The 18,298-nt window shown below is 44.4% G+C and overlaps 1 long non-coding RNA gene across 1 annotated transcript; it reads left to right on the top strand.

Annotated features, from left to right (window-relative positions):
• The first annotated feature begins 251 nt into the window (after positions 1-251).
• On the top strand, positions 252-17,175 carry LOC147374135 (uncharacterized). The gene is made up of 2 exons (XR_015162475.1): positions 252-12,937; positions 15,587-17,175. It is a non-coding gene; the product is annotated as an uncharacterized LOC147374135 (long non-coding RNA).
• The last annotated feature ends 1,123 nt before the right edge of the window (positions 17,176-18,298 follow it).

Genomic DNA, 18,298 nt, shown 5'->3' with positions numbered 1-18,298 from the left:
CCAATGGGGAGTTGTCTGCCTGAGTGGGGTTTTTAGCCATCTTTCAGTTCAATTGAAGTGGTAGCTTAAGGACATCATAGAGATTTGTAACGTTCCATGCAAGGTGTCAGGCCCATAAACCAGCATGTCTATCTCGCCGGTGCGCATGGGGAATCGTCTTTCGTCAGTGGCAGAGAGATTGAAGATGACCTTTTACTATTTAATTGTATTCATCAGTTAATAATTCAAGAATACCTAAAAGGGATGATGACTTCTTCATTCAGACTAGAATTCGACTCTTGGAGAACATTAATAGGAAAATACAGTAAAGCCGAAGCACTTTTCGAGCAGCCTGTCGGGAGTGCCTCAGTGTATTGTTTCCCAAAGTTGCCCCTGGCTGGCAGAAAGGAGACCTGGGTCAGCATTCACCTGTCCAGCATCATGGCTCAGTTCCCTTCTCTTTAAAACGAGGGCATTGCACTGATCTCCAGGGTTGGTTTTAGCTCTAAATTTCTGATTCCTCTTAGTTAAGGGTTTAGGAAAATGTAAGGCACGTGCTTCTGACAGTTTTTGGACTCTGTCTGGTCAGGGATTATTTATTGCTCATATAGGCATCTTATTTATTAGGGTTTTTTTGTAGCTGGGAATAGATTCAGAGATCAATACATTTTTATTAATGATAGTCCGTCATGCCTGGTAAAGAGACGGCAAGAGAGCTCGTCTAGAATGAGCCCCTTGAATAAGCCTGACACACTGAGCTTAGCTCTGAGCTGCATTTTGGCAGGCCTCTCTCAAATAATGACATTGGCAGAGGGAAACACTATGGAAACCTCCCTCACAGCCAGACTCATAAAATCAAAGGGCAGATTTGGGGTGTGTTTCTCAGCCTTGGCTGTATATGTAAATCCCGTGACTTTTTGAGTGTAGCATTTTATCTTCAAAAGGACAAAATTTGGCATTTGCTGTGGTCATTAAAAATGATAAATGCCTAAAATGCTTGAGAGTTGGGATTCTTGTAGGTTAGAACAAATATTGTTTCAGGACCAGACGGTACCCTACAGTAGAAAACTTCTCACTGAAGGTTGTCAAATCAGAAAATAAAAAATCCTCCATTATTTTCCCTATAAGTCAGAGGATATTGGGTATAATTGTTGCCACATCTCCTTATAAAAATGAATGGTCTGGGCCTTTTAGAGGTAGATGATGACTCCTGACGCCATGAAGAGATAGCTTTGTGCCCTGAAATGGTTAACTCGCCTCCAGATGGTGCTTCTCAGCCCCTCTGAGCACAGCTCAGATGATATCAAATTCACTGTTCTTTCACATTTGTTTTGTGCCTGTTGCATTCAATTTTCATTCCATTTATGGCTGGAACTTGAAATATTCTATGGTAATTTTAGACAATTTGAAGCCTTCCTCTAGAAATTTCACATTTGAGTTCCAATCTCAGAGACCCCAAAGAGCAAATGTAGCTTTCATTCCCCTCTCCTCCTTTTAATGACCTTAACCCTGACCCCAAGCCTGCTCTCTATAAGTGCCAAACATGATTCATTCTCCTTGCTTGATTTAGTTTTGCCTCTTTAATGAGCCGAGATGACTAGGGAGACCTGATAGCTTATTTGTGCTAATGTAAGTATGCTCTACTAGTTAACTCTTAACTCATTTATTTGTCTTTTCCTCTTGCCTAAAATTGACCCTTTGTCTCAGAGATGAAAAGTCCATATTTTAGACAAGGGAGATGCAAACAGTTAACGTTAACAAGCCAGTCAGGAGACAGACATTACCCAGGAATGAAAGATAAAGCAAACTGCTCAAGAAGGAGAGAGTCTTTGTATTGTGTGCCTCTGCACACAAATATGTGTACCATGTTACAGATGACAGTGCAAACGTTCATTAAGAGCATAGTTCACTGTGCAGTTATACCCTAATGCGCTATTTCTCAGAACCAGTTTCCTCTTTTGAGTTGTAGGAGTCATAATGTCTTCAGTAAAAATTTTCGTGCTTGAAGCTTTGCTGTATGAATGTCTTATTTCTCCAGCCTCTCTAATGTAATTTCTGATCCTGTCTGTGTGTGCAGGAATTTTTTTTGACATGGTGTTTAATGCATGCTGATTTTTTTTTTTTTTTCAATATTGCAATGGCAGACCTGGGCCATCAAGGACGCTTAGAAAGTGATAAGCACGAACAGACTTTTAAAGAGATTTACGATGGTTTAGTTTCTCTGTTGTCTGCCTCTCCACTTTCAGCCCAACTCATTTGGGTTGGTTGGGGTCTGACCGTGGGGTTCTGACAATGTGTTTTTATCCTTGTGAATTTATGCTTGCTTCAGTGTCCAGAAAAAAAAAAAAAAAACACTCCACTATTAAAAACTGATATGACTTTGAACAGTGGCTTGATCCCTGATTATGGCCTTTCCCAGCCATCCCATTTAATTTCTGGCTGGTCCAACTAGTGGCATTAAAAGCTGCCCCTCCCGAGGTTGCCTGTTCCCTGAGTTGCACTGCACTCACAGCAGTTTAGTCTGGCCCCTTTTATAGGTCAGTGACACCCTTGAGCTTGTATTCCCGTGTCACCACAAATCTTAAAAGATGCAATTTTCTTGGCAGCTTCATCCTCCTGAGATGAATTGGAGGGTGGGAGTGAAGGACAAGGCTCTAATCTCCGTGTTAGGACCAAGGAGGGCAGACACGCCTGTCCTCCCGCCAGGAGCCCCAGGGAGACTGCGGGCTTGAAGGACTCTCTGAAAGAGGGGTTTCCGCAGTGCTACTACTCACACACTGGCATTTTCGGGTTTTGAAAACAGTCTGTTCTCTTCTGTCTCTGGTTGTGCTTGTCCTGGAACAGTACCGATGGCATCGCTCATCTATGGTACAGCTTGGTGTGCTTGTTCTCTTTGGAAGAAATAAAATGAAAACTTCAAAGAAAATTCTCCTTAAGGCAGTCAAAGAGTTATCTAATCTCCAGCTCTTTAGAGTTGGGGAATCTTTTCTTATGTTAGCCCTGTTATGCCAGATGGTTTCCTCTTAGAAAAAAAAAAAAAGAAGAAATCATAAATGAATTCTGCATGGTCAGGTATTGTCATCTTTGCGGAGAATTTTCTTTGCCTAATGTCCTATCTGATGGGCCATTCTATGTATTATATGCTACATAATCTCCACAAATGTATACTGTGGTCCATAAAACTGCCATACTGTTTTCAGAAACAAGTAATTCACAAAGTAAACCTGAGACAGTGCTGTTAATAAACACAAATTGCAAACAAGAAGGTAGTAAGTGGAAATAATGCACTCATTTAAGAGTAATAAAGCCTTTGATCTTACTTTGAAGGAAAAAGTCTATGTTTAAACTCCCCATTCAGGGACAGCCAGATGCCCATAAAGAGCAGTGCTTTGCTTTGATAGAAAATCAGTGAGGCCTGTCCAGCAGGTCTGGTTTGTAAACAGATTAGTTAAGGGCTCATCAGGACTGATTTGCATAGGATTCAGCTAGCCCCAGTCACTTTTTCAACCTTAATGAGCAATGCTGTTTCCAGGTTGGAAATTACACCATTTTTTTAAAGCTAGAAATCTTAGGTAATTACTTTGTGGGAAAGGGAAAGAATATTCATATAAAGTGAACACTTTCTGTCCACAGCTAATGGGAAAATGATGACCTAAGACTTGTTTTGCTTGCTCTAAATGGTGAAGGGTATAATGAAGGACATAGGTTATGAGTTTAAAATTAGGTTACAAAAAGGTTTTCCTCCCTTTCTATGTTATTTGAGAGGTAAAGGAGGATTAATGTGAATGATCACAGAAAAAGTAACATTGGACTGCAGACTCAGACCACAGGTATTTATTTACCTACCAGTGTTTCTGGAGGACCTCCTTAGAGCCAGGCTGTATTCTATGGACCAGGCTTCCCTCCACCAGTGCTCAAGGCAGACAAAAGCCCTGACCCCATGGAGCCTACCTTCCAGAGCCTACCATTATGGAGAAATGGGAACAGTAGAGGAAAGAATTGGGCCAGTTTAAGCGCACGTTCTAAATAAAATCTGCTAGTTAGCAGCCCTCTGCTTGAGAAGTGGGCAAGACTGATATTCCCAAAGAGAAAAGAGCCTCTGATCAATATAACTGTACTTTTACTTTTGGTTTTCAGAATAATAAGTAATTACCTTGCTATCAGTAATCAAGAATATCTTTTGGAGTGAAGAAATTGTCAAAAGAAAACCTTTGCTTACTCTGATCCTTGAATAGATAACAAATGGGCAGCTCAGTAGAGACAAAGGATAACTTGGAAAATAAACAGTCCCTAAAGAAAATGAAATGATATTGAAAGTTTTCACCTGTGACCTTCCAAAAAGGCAGTGAATTAATGGTGGGCAGTGGTCTATTTCTTTGGCTTGCAGCAGCATCCTTATGCTTATGCAAGATGCTTTTTAAGTATTGTAAACATTGGTGACACTAACTTGCTTAGTTGGGAACTTGAGTTTAAATAATAACCTTCAGCCTTTGTGTCTGGCCTTGTCAAGGCCAAGGACCTCAGCCTTACCCTGCTTCCTAATCAGCACACTCCTATAAATGTCACCTTGGAGACATTCCACTCTGAAAAAAAAAATGCTCCAGCTCTGGTAAGTGTTAGGAGAGAGGCCGGGGACAATTTCATACTGACTTGGCCAGGACTCCAGGTCCTGTCCAGCTAATTCAGATGGATGGAGGGTGTAAAGGGAGGCCATGCCCTCTGTTTCTCCAGATGGGTTTGATTAGGCTGAGGAGGAAGAGAAGGTCTTGAGGTGCCTGCTGGTGAAGACTGCTAGGGAAAGGGTTGCAGGGCAATCCAGCTGAGGCCAAGCAAGTCACCTGTACTCCTTAGGAAAGCTGGCTCACGTGCATTCTGTATCTCTCAAGAGAACATATACGGGGCCTTGGAAGGCCTTGCGGTTCCCCCATTCTGGCACCCCCATCCCCCATCCACACCCCCACAGTATTCCTTCATAGGAAGAATCTCCTTCCAGCCTGCCCCTTTCTACATCTCTCTCATCTTCTACATGGGAATATACCTGACAGCCTCTTCAGGCAGGTGTGCTTGTCTGAGAGTAACCCTCTACGTGAGTACTGATAAGAAGGCTCCAGGAACCTGCTTTTCAGGAGTCTGGGCAACACCTGCATCCTAGACACCCCACGGTGGGAAGCCAGGCTGTTCCCCTTCCTTCTCCCCCTCTTCTCTATAGACATCACTCTCCAGTTCACTTCTTCCCAGCTCAGGCCAGCCTGAGGCAGGCCAGCACGGCTAGTGCCGGAGCAGATGTCCAGATGGAGCTCCACGTGGGCAAGAGCCATTGCTGTCACGTGTGTCCCAAGCATCCAGTGCGGTGCCTGGCACACAGTATAGACTCACTAAATACTGCATCTATAGGGAGAATGAATGAATAAATGAGCAAATTGCTGAGATACCAGTTTTCTGTTATAAGCATCCCCAGTTTTTATTAGTAATACTCTGACATTCCCCTTTGTTTGGCTCACCAGGAAGAGAGCTGAAGCCAAAGCTCCCATGGGCTCTGCTGTTGTGGGCTCTGAGCGGGAGCGATTGGAGGGAAGGGACTGGCTGCAGTGGGGCTGGTTTGCCTGGTTTCTGGAAGCCTTGGGGTACTGTATGGGTGCTGCCCCATGCCCAGCTCCAGAAGCTCTCCTGAGTTCGAAACAACACTTAGCCCCTGTTTTTAAGGGCCCCAAGACCAATTCTACGGCATCAGGAAAAGCCCCTCTAAACAGCCAGTTACACATGTAAAGCCACTAGCACAGGCTCTGACCTATAGCAGATACTCAGTCAATGTCCCAGAGTGACTTGTGTCTGGATGCTGGCAGGTGAGCACTTCGACTGGACTCATAGGCCCATTAGTTTGAAATGCTGCTTGGCTAATCACCAAGCTTAGCGGACACAGAAACCCATTGTAGCAGAAAGTCAGAAGCTTTGCTTAGTCTCTTTTTCCTGGGTTCACATACATGACTGAAATAGGTTTAAAACCCCATCTTTATTTTACAAACTTATAACCTAACTTCTGAAAATAATGATGAAAGCCATCCTTCATTCCACTCATCTTCTGCACCTTTTAACACAGCAACAGTGAGGCAGGGTCGTTGGGCCATAAGAGATCAGGCCTGAGTTTGAATCCCTGCTTTACTATGTCCTAGTGTGTGGCCTTGGAAAGGTGACAGCCTCCCTCAGTCTCCATTTTCTCATCTTAAAATAGGGGTGATGATAGTGCCTACCTCATGGGGGTGTTGAAAGGCTTTAAAAAGACAAGATATGTGCAGTGCATGGCACAGTGCTTTCACAGAGTAGATGCTTTGAGCCGGTCATTTCATTCCTAGGAATGCATCTTAAAGAGACAATGAAACGTTTGTTTGTTTCAGCACATAGAGATATATTTATAAGCATATCCCTTCATCTTAGCTTGTTTCATAGCATTGACAGGTCGTTCAGTACCTTGTCTGACCATCGTCTTCCTCAGGCTCTTTCCAGTCAAGCTTTGCCAGGCTTAGAGTCAGCTGGTGAAGAGGTTTGGCTTTAGAGATGTGAGAAAGGTGTGAAGAGCTACCACAGAACTATAGGAACCTCTGCATGTTCCCTACATCTGTTAAATTGTGAATAGAGGCACAGCATAGCCAGTGAAGATTATCCATGCATCTTTGCTTCTAGCTACCTATAAGCCTCCTAGTTACTGGAGAGGAAGCACAAATGACTATTTAGGCAGACAAATATGATCCTAGAGTAAATGACAGAGCTATGGAAACTAAAACAGAACTACTGTGTGGAGGCAGGAAAAGACAGGAGTCAGGAATAGGGGAGAAGAGAGCAGTAAAGAGAGGGCTGCCTTTATCTGGAATGATACCTAGAAAGGAGAAGAACAGTGGCCTTGGAGTATGGCAGACTTATATTGGAACACCAGCATTGCCAACAATTAGCATGTTAACATTTCTAAAGTTAGTTTTCTTAACTTTGTAATGGAAAAGCAGTTCAGAGGGCTTTGGGGAGAAATAAATGAGATGAAAGAGTATCTATAAAGCATCTGACCCATGGAAGATAGTCAATACGATTCAGCTCCATTTTCAAATATTTTGTCCAGGTGTCTCCTCAGGAAAACTGTGTAGTGTACAAGATGCATTGATTTCAAATCCAGAGGACATGATCAATGTAACATCTTTAAAACTGTTTTATGTCCCAGACGTGAAAGGTCTGGTTTATATAGTTTGTATACTTTTTCATTATCTTAGTGAAATTTTAAAGCATTTACCCTTGTACCAACCTTATCGATTAAAGACCCTGTTATTGATTGATTCAACGAGTTGGTTGAGTAGTGAAGAAGTAGATTAGGAAGGCCAAGAGAAGTAGTTTAAAAACGTGAAATGTGGTGCTTAAGCCTCCAGTACGCACTTGTGTTTATCGTCATGGTGAGCTCTGTTCACGTGTGCATGTACTGCATGACTGACAGAGGGCTTTGAAGTTTACTCAAAATCCAACTAAAAAGGCTGCTCAGATTAGGGATGGGGGATGGCAGAAAGCCTGCTTTTACCCAAATGTCCCATGCAGATAAGCACCAGGACACAGGGAGAATAAGAAGCGGTCCTCTCAGCTTGAGTCTCCTGTTTTACTTCGGTCTGTCCAGAGTAGTTGCTAAAGTAATTTACAGTTTGGAAAGCTGTGATCACTCTACCTGAAGCACTAAAAGTTCATGGTGAGGCTCCCAGCTTATCACAGGCAGTAAATGCTCACAAACCATAATGGACTAAAAGACCCCTTGCCTGAGATTCTCACCCAGATGATAATACCACTAAGGCAAAACCCTCCTTCTCCCCCCTTCAGATAAGTAAGTGTGTAGTCTACTGGATACTTTTAGAGCTCACATATTTATCTTATGCTTTTTGATTTCATTAAACCAGCTCCAAGGCTGGCTTTCATATTTTCAGTAACGTACCCCTTTTCTTCCCTGTACTTCCCATCTCACTATTAACCTCTGCTCCAGTGGGGCTGTTTGGTGTTTGAAGAGGGTGTGCAGTTTAATCCACCTTGCAGTTAAAACAGGAAAATATGTACACGGAAAATGAGGTTTGCATTCAATCAAGAATTAGCCTTCTAATTTCAATAGCAAAACACACATCCCAGACTTAGCATCAGTGGAAAGCAGCATTGATGGAAATGATGGAGCAGGAAGCTTACTTCCTGAGTTAGACCATATAAGCCTTTTTGTTTTCTTGGCTTGTGGGATCTCAGTCCCTCAACCAGGGATTGAACCCAGGTCGTCGTCAGTGAAAGCACAGAGCCCTTCCTTAGCACTGGACTGCCAGGGAATTCTTGCTGAGTTTAGAATGATTACCAGCTTCCATCATACTGCCTTCTGGTGAACTCTAACAGTTTCTTGTGTCATAAAAATTATTCAAAACCAATCCATTTAGCAAAATGATGGAATTTATTGATGCCAGAGTACAGATTTATTTAAAAACCTAAGACTTCTATTTTTTTTTTAATTTTTAATGATTGCTTCAAATATTATAGTATACTGAAATGTCAGAGGCCCTTGGTCCTGTATTTTGACCATCTACATCCACTCTATTTCTAAATGCAATAGAAAGGAAAAGGAGGGCTAGAAAGTATCACTGACTTTGCCTCTTTACTGCTTATCTTTTGGACAGGATGGAAATCTGTCTTTGTTGGCTTTGATTTAGGTTTTTCTTTCTTCCCAAGTAACAACAGTTACCTGTCATCTCGTTCTTATGGACCTGGAACCAGCAGGAATGGCATCACCTGGGAGCAGAAGCCCAGCCCCAGCCCAGAGCTGCCGAATCAGAATCTGTACAGGATCCCCAGAGGATTCCTTTCACATTCAGGTCTGAGAAAAGCTGGTGTCTTGAGTAGGGCTCAGCCCATGCTATGTTAGGGGATACTGTGGTTAGGATGTAATTAATAGGTTTTTAGTTTGAGGAGGTATTCTTTGGGAGTGAAAACCAGAAGCAGAGGATTTACTGATGGGACATACATGGACCTAAGCTGCTGCCTCATAACTTTGTTTTCCTCTTTGCCCATAATGGTCCCTCCCCTGTTCTTTGTTCCATCATCACATCTTTTCAACTTCAGCTCATATTGGTGCCTGATTTCCTCTATATTTGCCAGATCAAATTCTCAAGAGCTAGAATCTGATTAGCCCAGTTCAGTGTTTTGCTCCCAGCCACCCATAAGTCACTGGCCAGTCTATGGACTGGACTCTTGGATCAGCTTGATGGGGGCAAGTCGTTTACATAACGGCTGCCTCTTGACTGGCAGGCAAGGAGAGAGACCTGAGAGGTGGGCTCCTGGAGAAAATTTTAATGTTTAAAAATTATTGCTGAAGGATTTGAAATCTTTAAGAATTCCAGGAACTTGAGTATTCCAAGAAAAATTGTAAATCCCAGAACAGATATATCAGCCATCTGAGGACCAAAAACTAATAACCCCTTTGATGCTGTAACAGGGTAACCGGACCTCATGGAAGCCCAGTAGCCTTTTTTTACAGGCACTCCCCGGAGCTGGTTACAGGCTCCATAAACAAAGACGATTCTTTCTGCAGGACATTTCTCTGCTTGTCGGGCCACTCTGTTCTCCCAGCTTCTCCCTCCTGGCTCAGTCTGGACCATGGCGGCAGTGGGACTGCTCCTGCTTCCTGTGCGTTTTCCCTTCAACCTGTTCCACCCATGTTTGTCCCTGTGGCCTTCCTGGAGCGTAGCCCCAACTTGGACCTGATCTGCTTGGCCTTCAGAGTTGCCAGGCAGCCGCAGGCGCTTCAGTCACCCCAGGCCAGCCTCGGCCCCACCACTGCTCACCTGACCGTGGCCCCTGTCATTCTGAAGGGCCTCCCACCCCCTCCTCCCCAGTCCTTGCCTAGAATCTCCTCTGATCTCCATCCACACAAATGCCACCCCCTTTCCAAACAGATCTCCGATGCTGCCCCTTCAGGCTCCCTCTCCTCATTCTCTTCTTCTCAGCAGCTATGACTCTCACACATTACTTTCCTTTTGGGTTTTGAGGGTTTTAAAATTTTAACCTGAGAATGACGTTCCTTTCCTGTTGGATAGAAATCCCTTGGGAGTGGAGACCTTGAACCTCACAGGGAGAGTGAATGGTAGGAAACCAGAGGGATAGAGTAAGGCCTATAGCATCTGGACTCTGATTTCCGTCTGAATTCACACTCCTGGTAGACTTCCTCTCTGTGGTTTGTGTGACCTTTGAACAGACTTCACTGGCCTCTCCCAGTCTCAGCTTCCAGATCTGTCAAGACAAGAACTGTACACATCTCACAGGCTTGCTGGAGGATTGCTTCTGAAGCGATGAGCCCAAGAGGTAAAGCACCTCTTGGACTCCCGAGCGCCTCCCACACCATCAGCTACTGCTCTGGTGGTTACGGGAGGTGCTCAGCAAACGCCAGGCCCTGGTAGTGACAGGAAGTGCTCAGTAAATGCCAGGCCCCGGGCATCTGTGGGACTGGGATGCCTGAGGCTGGGGTTCTTGCCAATTGCCTTCATCTGCGCCTCTGTCGAGGCTTTTATAAGCGCTGCTAACAGGCAGGAGGATGTCTGGGTTTGAGTTTCACCTCCTCAACCCCTCACCTTCTGGAGGAGGTGCTAATGAGCAGTGAAATGACCACCAGGTGGGAGGCAGAGGAGGATGTGGCCAAGGAGCTTGGATATCCCTCTGCTGGATGCTGGGCTTTGGAATCCCTGAAGCCTGACAGGCATCCCTCCCAGAACCCCACACTGCGTCCTACTTGGCACGAAGAGGAAAATAACTGCAGAGTCAGAGCAGTGGTTCTGGTTCCGGAGGAGTTCTGGGAAGGAGCCCAAATGGGGCCTCTTTCTGTCTGGCCCTGTGAGTAAGCTCCCAGCCCCCAGCCTCCACCCCAGGCATCGTGGCATTGTAATAGCTGCTCTTTCTGTTGAGCAGATACTATTTTTATTGATCACCTTCTTGACAGAAATATTAAGCCACAGAATGTTCCTGGCAGGTGGCAGCCTGAGTGCCACTGGCGGTGCATGGACTCGCGTCTTCTGTTCCAGGGCCCTGGCCAGAGCGGGCAGGCCCAGAACTGGCAGCTTCCCAGACACCCAGGAAGCCAGTGAACTTGCTCTGTGTAGGGGTTAGAGTGGAACAGGCGGGCACCAGTGAGCCTTCCCTTCCCCTCTGTGGTTGGGGGCTGTGGGCGAGTTCCAGGTCTTGAAGGAACTGGTCTTCCCAGGGACAGAGAGATCAGTGGCTCTCAATACTGCTGCACTTGAGAACCACCCCAGGGAGGTTTTTTTAAAAAACAAAAACATAGATGCCCAGACCTGATCTCCAGGGTTTCTTATTGACTTGGTCCTGGGGTGGGCCCTGGGCAACCACATTTTTTTTTAAAATTCCCCCAGATGATCCTGATTCGATCAGAAATGATCAGCGAGGTCACTATTATATGAAAGAGCACAGGCCTCGGGGTCCAGCAGATGTGGGGATCCCCCTGGACCACTGATTAGGCACCAGCCCATCATGAAGAGGCCCAGTCTTCCAGGTTTTCAGTTTCTTAAATCAGGAAAGGGGTGGTAGTGGTGTTGCTCACCCTGCCCTCAAAACTGGTTCTGGTTCCGGAGTTCTGGGAAGGAGCCCAAATGGGTCCTCTTGTGTAGTTAATAGAAGGAAGGTGTGAGTAGCTTTGGGACCTTAGCAAAGTATTTCTTTACCTGTATTCGTAGGCCTACACTTTACAAATAACAATGTATTTATTTTACATAAGTTATAAAACTTGCACACACTCTACAGTACCGTGGTCTATACTTCTTTTCTCTGTTAGGCTTCCACTGACATTAAATCTGAGATTCTTGATGGGGGCAGAGGGGACAGAAACATGCTCCCTCATGAAGACACATGAGAAAGGGGGTGGGGAAGGAGGCATAGTACACTCTGGAAAAATATGAAATGGGCTTGATGCCAAGAGAGACTTATGGACTCTGTTTTCCGTGTCACCTAAGTGGCTCTCTCTTACAGTAGGCAGAGTATGCCTGACCTCTTCTGTGGAGGGAGATGCTGTACCTTCCCAGACTGTAGGCTGTACAAAATGCTTAAAAAGATAAGTGTGGGACAATGTTATTCACACCTCTACTTTGCTAGAGGTGAAAAATACGAGACCCCTGGAGAACAATCTCCTAACAAGTCTGTGCTCTTAATGCTCTACACCAGGGTTAGTAAACTACCATCTGTTGGCAGGCAGCCTGTTTATTCTACAGCCAGTGAGCTAAGAATGATTTTTGCATCTTAAACACACACACACATACAGAATATGCAACAGAAACTTTTTGTGGCCTGCAAAGCCCGACTGTCTGACCCTTTGCAGAATAGTTTGCTACCCCTGCCCTACACAATACTGCTTCTGTAACTACCCTGGCCAGACTAGTGCCAAGTAGATGAATCTGACTTATTCTAAGATTTTCTGTAAATATTGGATTTTATAGGGCTAGTGTGTTGCAGATTGGATTCCCTAGGACGCAGACTCTGAGAGGGAATTTAATGAAAAGGATGTTTATTAAGGAATGCCTTTGATATCATCACCTGTGGAAAATGGGAGAGAATAGATAGAGGGAGAAGCCAAGCTACTGCAGACCTGGCAATAGACTCAGCCATTTCCACAGGTGCTCTGGATGTAGAACATCCCCTTAGAGTGTTCCCAAGTTGGGCTGAGATGTCTGGGCCTTTATACTCCTGTAAGAGTCCGTTATTGGGTATCAGCCACAGGGGAGGGGTCAGAACTTGGGCAGGCGGCTCTCTGGAGCTGAGGGCATCCCTGAAGGAACTGACAACTGAAAGGCTGCCTTCCAGCCGCCGGAACTGCAGATCTTCTGATGAAGGTGGCTTTGGGAGGTGCACTACAGTGTCCATGGCATAGGGCAAACATTCTAGGGCCCTGATGGCAGAATTGTTACAGGTGGGAGTGATTTTTCTAAACTCTTTATACCCTGAAGTACTTAGCATAGGGTCTTGCAAGTAGTATATATTCACTGAGGAGATGGATCGATGCTTGGATGTAATGAATTTTGTTAAGTTTAAGCATAAGGACCTTGTCTTCTAGTTCTTTGGCCTTCCTTTTTGGTTCTTTTCTGCTCCCTCTACCCTCCCCTGACCCAGTCCATTTTAACTTTTAAAATCACCTAGTAATAAAATGCTGAGAACAGAGATGTTTAAAAATATGTGTGGGATGAATAAAAAAAATGAATCAATTACAGAATTTTAAATCTAAAATAACTTAAAGTTCTGAGTATTCTAGTGTGTTTCATTATACTTTTATTTTTCATGAAACTCTTCCAAAGTCTCTATTTTTAAAAAATTTAAATGTTTATTAAGAAGTAATTTTTGCTTGTAAAAAAAGAAAACAAAGTACATAAAATAAGTCCTCCCTTTCTAATTATATTAATAGCATGTTTTGTGTTCTTACAAATTTTTAAATGTATATACTATTATTTACTTATACATAGATGTGTCTATTTGTCTAAAAATGGTATTATCATATATATATGTATATATATGTGCTATTTTTTCCCCCAAAAAGCATATGACAGATATCTTGAGGTTATTACACTAAAGACTGCTTTTTCTTTAGAAAATGCAATGTCCTAGTCATATATGCAGCCCCAAGAATTCAACAAAGGTGATTTGAATTGAATTCGATTTCTAAAGTCTGATCCCCCAGAGCCTTTATTTCTTTTGATCCCCTGGCTTTGGAAGCTTGGTTAGGATGGGGAAAGAACTATTAAAAACTTGCCTGAGGGAGGGGGCGTGGAAGTGTTGCTAAAATCCTCTTTGAGCCATGGTTGGGGCTGGTACTCACATGAGCAGTGGAGTCTGGCAGATCTTCCTTGCATAAAAAGATGAAGGAATTGTGATAGGAGTAGGATGGATCCCTCCCTGCCAGGCTTAGAAACCCCCAATTGCCTAGGGAGTTCCCTAGGGGCTTAGTGGTTAAGATTCTGAGCCTTCACTGCCCTGGCCCCAGTTCATTCTCTGGTCAGGGAGCTGGCATCCTATGAGCTGCACAGCATGGCAAAGAAAAACTCCTGTTCTCTAAAAAGCATGAATTCGATGGCACTCGTCTGTCCATCAGTGTCCAAAAGTTACTAACTGAGGCAGGCTTTATGGAGCATAGAAAACCCACTGTTTCTGAAGCTTCCTTGAGAAGCCAGAAGCCATGAAGTTCTATGCCCTGAGGTCCTTGACACTGCTGCATTCACCTCCCAAGACCCACTTCTGTTCATCAGGAGCCCTGGAGAGGGAGGCACTGTTATAGAATGCCACCTCCTCCTCTCTCCGTTCTGAAGGCTATTCTTCAAATTAGCTCAAACAGGAAATTAATAACTCTTATAGACTTGACCTTTGAAAAAGAAACGTTAGATTCTCTTTCCAGTAGCTGGGAAACTGAGCACTAGCAATAGAAGTGTGTGTATGTGTGTGACTCAAAAGAGGGGTCAGTAGCTGCAGCTCTCACCAATACAAGTGAGGGGACAAAAGGCAAATCAAAATATTATCTTGTGAATTGGAACCGTAGACCTGACTCAATACACACTTTCACCCCTTGACCAAAATTAGACCTTAACAGGGAAGATGCAGTATGGTCTTTACTCAGGAAGACATCAGGTTTCATTCTCACTTGGGCCTTGGTTTGCCAGGCAATAGGTAATATCCTGGGGCTTCCCAGGTGGCTCAATGGTAAAGAATCTGCCTGCGATGAGGGAGACATAAAAGACACGGGTTTGATCCCTGGGTTTGAAAGATCTCCTGGAGGAGGGCATGGCAACCCACTCCAGTATTCTTGCCTGGAAAGTCCCATGGACAGAGGAGCCTGGCAGGCTACAGTCCATAGGGTCTCAAAAAGTCAGACACGAGTGAAGCAACTAAGCACACGTGTGCACGCACACGCACACACACACACACACACACACAGGCAATATCAAGCATCAGTCTCTAATAAAGTCGGCAGAAGGTAGATGAACTACAAAGAAAGAATCCTTGAATGGCTATATACCCCTAAATTTGCCCCAGGCAGAAGTGATTTTCTGCAGTTTTGTTGGTAATTCTTTTGCTATTCAAAGGAACAAAGAACAGCTAATTCAATGATAATAGAGTAAAAATATAAAATAGCATTAGACTTTTATAAATCAAAGATGTATATTGTATGATTAAAAGTAAAATTCGCCATTAATTTAAAGTCTGTTTTTCTACTTAAAAAAATAACCTGAATAATTTTCCGTGTCATTAAATATTATATGTAATATTTTTAATGGCTGTAGACTAGTCCATTGTATAGCTGCTGTATAATTTATTTAGCTATTTTCCTATTGTTAGACACTTGGATTATTTCCAAATTTTAGAAGTAATAAATATTTCTAATGAGCGTTCTTCATATATAATTTTTCTCTGAGGATATATTCCTAGAGGTATAATTGGTAGGTCAAAGGCCCAGTGAAATTGAAAGTTTTTTGATTCTTATTACTAAGCTGCCTTCCATTAAAGCTGTATCTAGTTGCTTTTTAATTGATCAGTATAAGAACTCTGAGACTACGTAAACAATGGTTTTTAACAGGTCTGTGAAAGCTTGAAGCTTGCTGCCTATGCTGCTGTGGTCACATCTGGAGAATTATGCCCAACAGTGCAGGACTGTGCGGAATTCATAGAAGGGGAGTAGTCTGATGAGTTTGTATTAGTCCGGGGAAGCTTCGTGGGGCAGGTGAGGCTTAAGGGAGGCCTTGAAAACAGGTTATTGACTGGCCCAGAGGTCAAGGAAACAACTGATGTAAAGCAGAGGCCCACCTGTCCCCAATAGGGAGCTGTCACAGAGTTGCTGGAGGAGAGAATGTGCTTCACACTTCCAAGAGGAGCAGGACCAGGCTGGCTTTAATGGCTGGGGACAGTGAAGCCAGCCCGTGCTCCTGGATAAAATGGATACCAAGATCGGGACTCCAGAGTAAGGCAAAGTCTTCATGCAAGGGACATGTCTATCTCCTCATTTGACCTCCACACTTGATGATTCCTCAGAAATGGAAAGAAATTAGGGCTTTTCTCCTTTTCATTATATTAGAGGGGAAAAACACAAAAAAAATCCACCAACCCTGCCGATTTGCTAGATATTCTTGGAAGGATAATAAAAGTAAAACTTTCTTTCTCTTTCAGCAGAATAGAATTAGACTCACCTTGTTACAGATTGTGCTGCTACCAATTAAAAAGAGAGGGAAAAACTCTGCTGAAACATTCTCCACTTTCCAGCTGCTTTTATTTAATCCATGTAGTTTAAATTCTCCAAGGACCTTAAACTAAATTGACCACCAGATATTGAAAAATAAAACAAACTTAATTAGAGGGATTGCAAAGAATGTCTTTCCTTTGGTTTAGGAAAGTGGAGAGGATGTTGGATGAGAGCCCCTTCAAAAGTAGGGGAGAAAATGTTTAGGGAATCTTTCTTTCTCTCGAGGGATTCCAAAGCAAAGATTTGTAAAGACTCTGCAAATAGCCTGGACAGCATTGGCTCTTGTTAAAACAGGTAGGGACCTCTTTAGAGATTGATGAAAGGACGCAGTTTCCCCACTGGGAGAAGGTACAAGGAAGCCTGAGCATGGACCCAAGCAGGACTCGCCTGGTGGAGACGACCACCTGCCTCCCCGCTCACCGATGACCAGGACCAGGAGGAGGAGGTATCCTGACACCAGATGTCAGCTGCCAGGGCAGACCTCACCTGCAGGAGCAGGCCTAGTCTGCACCCATTGCTTAAACACAGCCTGGGTCTGCCAGGAAGAAGTTGCTTCTCACGGGGGCACATTACCTGGGAAGCATCCAGCTTGGACCAGGGAAAGGTACATGCTGGGGACAGTGGTGGGCAGCAGTGCCCTCTCCCTGCCTGCACCCAGGTCCAGCCCATGGGCAGTGGATTTTGAGCTCAATCTCCACCCTGCATGGCTTGGATTGCAGGGTCATGTCACTGAATTCAAAAGCAGAACTTTGGGAGTCAAGAAATGGAATCTTGGATTTTTAACTTTTTGTTGTCATATGTTAAAGAGTATGAGGTGTATGGAGTGATAGTCACACTGCCCAGGTGACTATAGGTGACTTGTTTTTCCTCTTTGAACCCATCTCCTCTCTGTAAAATGGGGCTAAAAATAAAATACAGCTCAGAAGGTGTGAGGATTAAGTGAAATGATGCTCTTAACCATCTAGCAGGGACCTGCAGAGAGGAGGTGCCAGCAAGTTGGGTCTTATTCACACTCCAGAGTCCAGAGGAAATGGTACCTGGGTTGGGACCTCCACTGCATTTCGGGGTCAAGTAAAGCTTACAGGGTTCTCATTAAAAGGAAAATGTATTTCTTTTAAAAAATTGTATAGGACAAATGCATTCCTTCTGGGCAAATAAGCCCAATGTAAAGTGGGATTCAGAGGTAGAGAGGCGTGCAGTCGTCTGTAGGACTCCAGGCCAGGTGAGTATCCACTAGAGGAAACCAGGCCCCTGAGCAATGGGTGGGTGGGTGGCTGGATTTTATACTTTTTATTTTACTGCTTAGTGCCCTACTGCTTTGGTTGAGGCCTTCATTTCCTTCATTTTCTCTGCATCAAACGTATGTACTTCTGTAATAATTCTGGCCTCTGTGGGAAGCCTGTGAACAATTATGTAGGCATGTATAACTGTATGGCGTCTGTCCCCAGGATTTCAGTCAGGGGACCTCTCCACTCCACCGGCCTCTGCACACCCGGATTGAGAGCCCTGTGTTTTCATTTTGCCTGACTCAGGGTCTAATCACTGTCCACTAGGTGACCAGCCTCTAGCATGAGTACTGCCCCAGCGCCATGGAGAGGCTGACTCAGTTCAACAGGGTACGTGGAAGGGGAAGGGGGTCATGGCCTGGTCATTTGCAGACGGGTCATCCCTAAGGATACACGAAGACTCTTGAAAGCCACGGAGCCTCACATTCAAGGCTGGGCGCCTCCAATCGGCTCCTGGGGCCCAGGCTAAAGTTAAATTGCACTGGGCAGCAACCCAGTGGTGGAGCTCACAGAGCCCCGTGTGGTGTAGGCACGTTTCTGCATGGCACCTTCCCCTTCAGAAGCAGGGAGGGCTGTGAGTGGTGGGTGCTAAGTCGGGCTTTTGAAGGTCACTCAGAAACCTCTCCTGCTGTCCAGGCAAGGTTTTCACTTTCCCGGCATTTGCCAGGCTTCCTCCCTCTCTCTGCAGCTTTAAGATACTCCTATTTGGCTACAAATACGTCAACAACTGACATCTTGGAAAAGAATAAATGGGCCAAGTCAGAGT

Source organism: Bos grunniens, chromosome 4 (assembly GCF_055505025.1).
Source record: "Bos grunniens cultivar Pamir isolate PY7600 chromosome 4, Bosgru_T2T1.0, whole genome shotgun sequence".
Classification (NCBI taxonomy): Eukaryota; Metazoa; Chordata; class Mammalia; order Artiodactyla; family Bovidae; genus Bos; species Bos grunniens.
The sequence above is the reverse complement of the archived record's forward strand: the minus strand, read 5'-3'. Positions and strand labels throughout refer to the sequence as shown.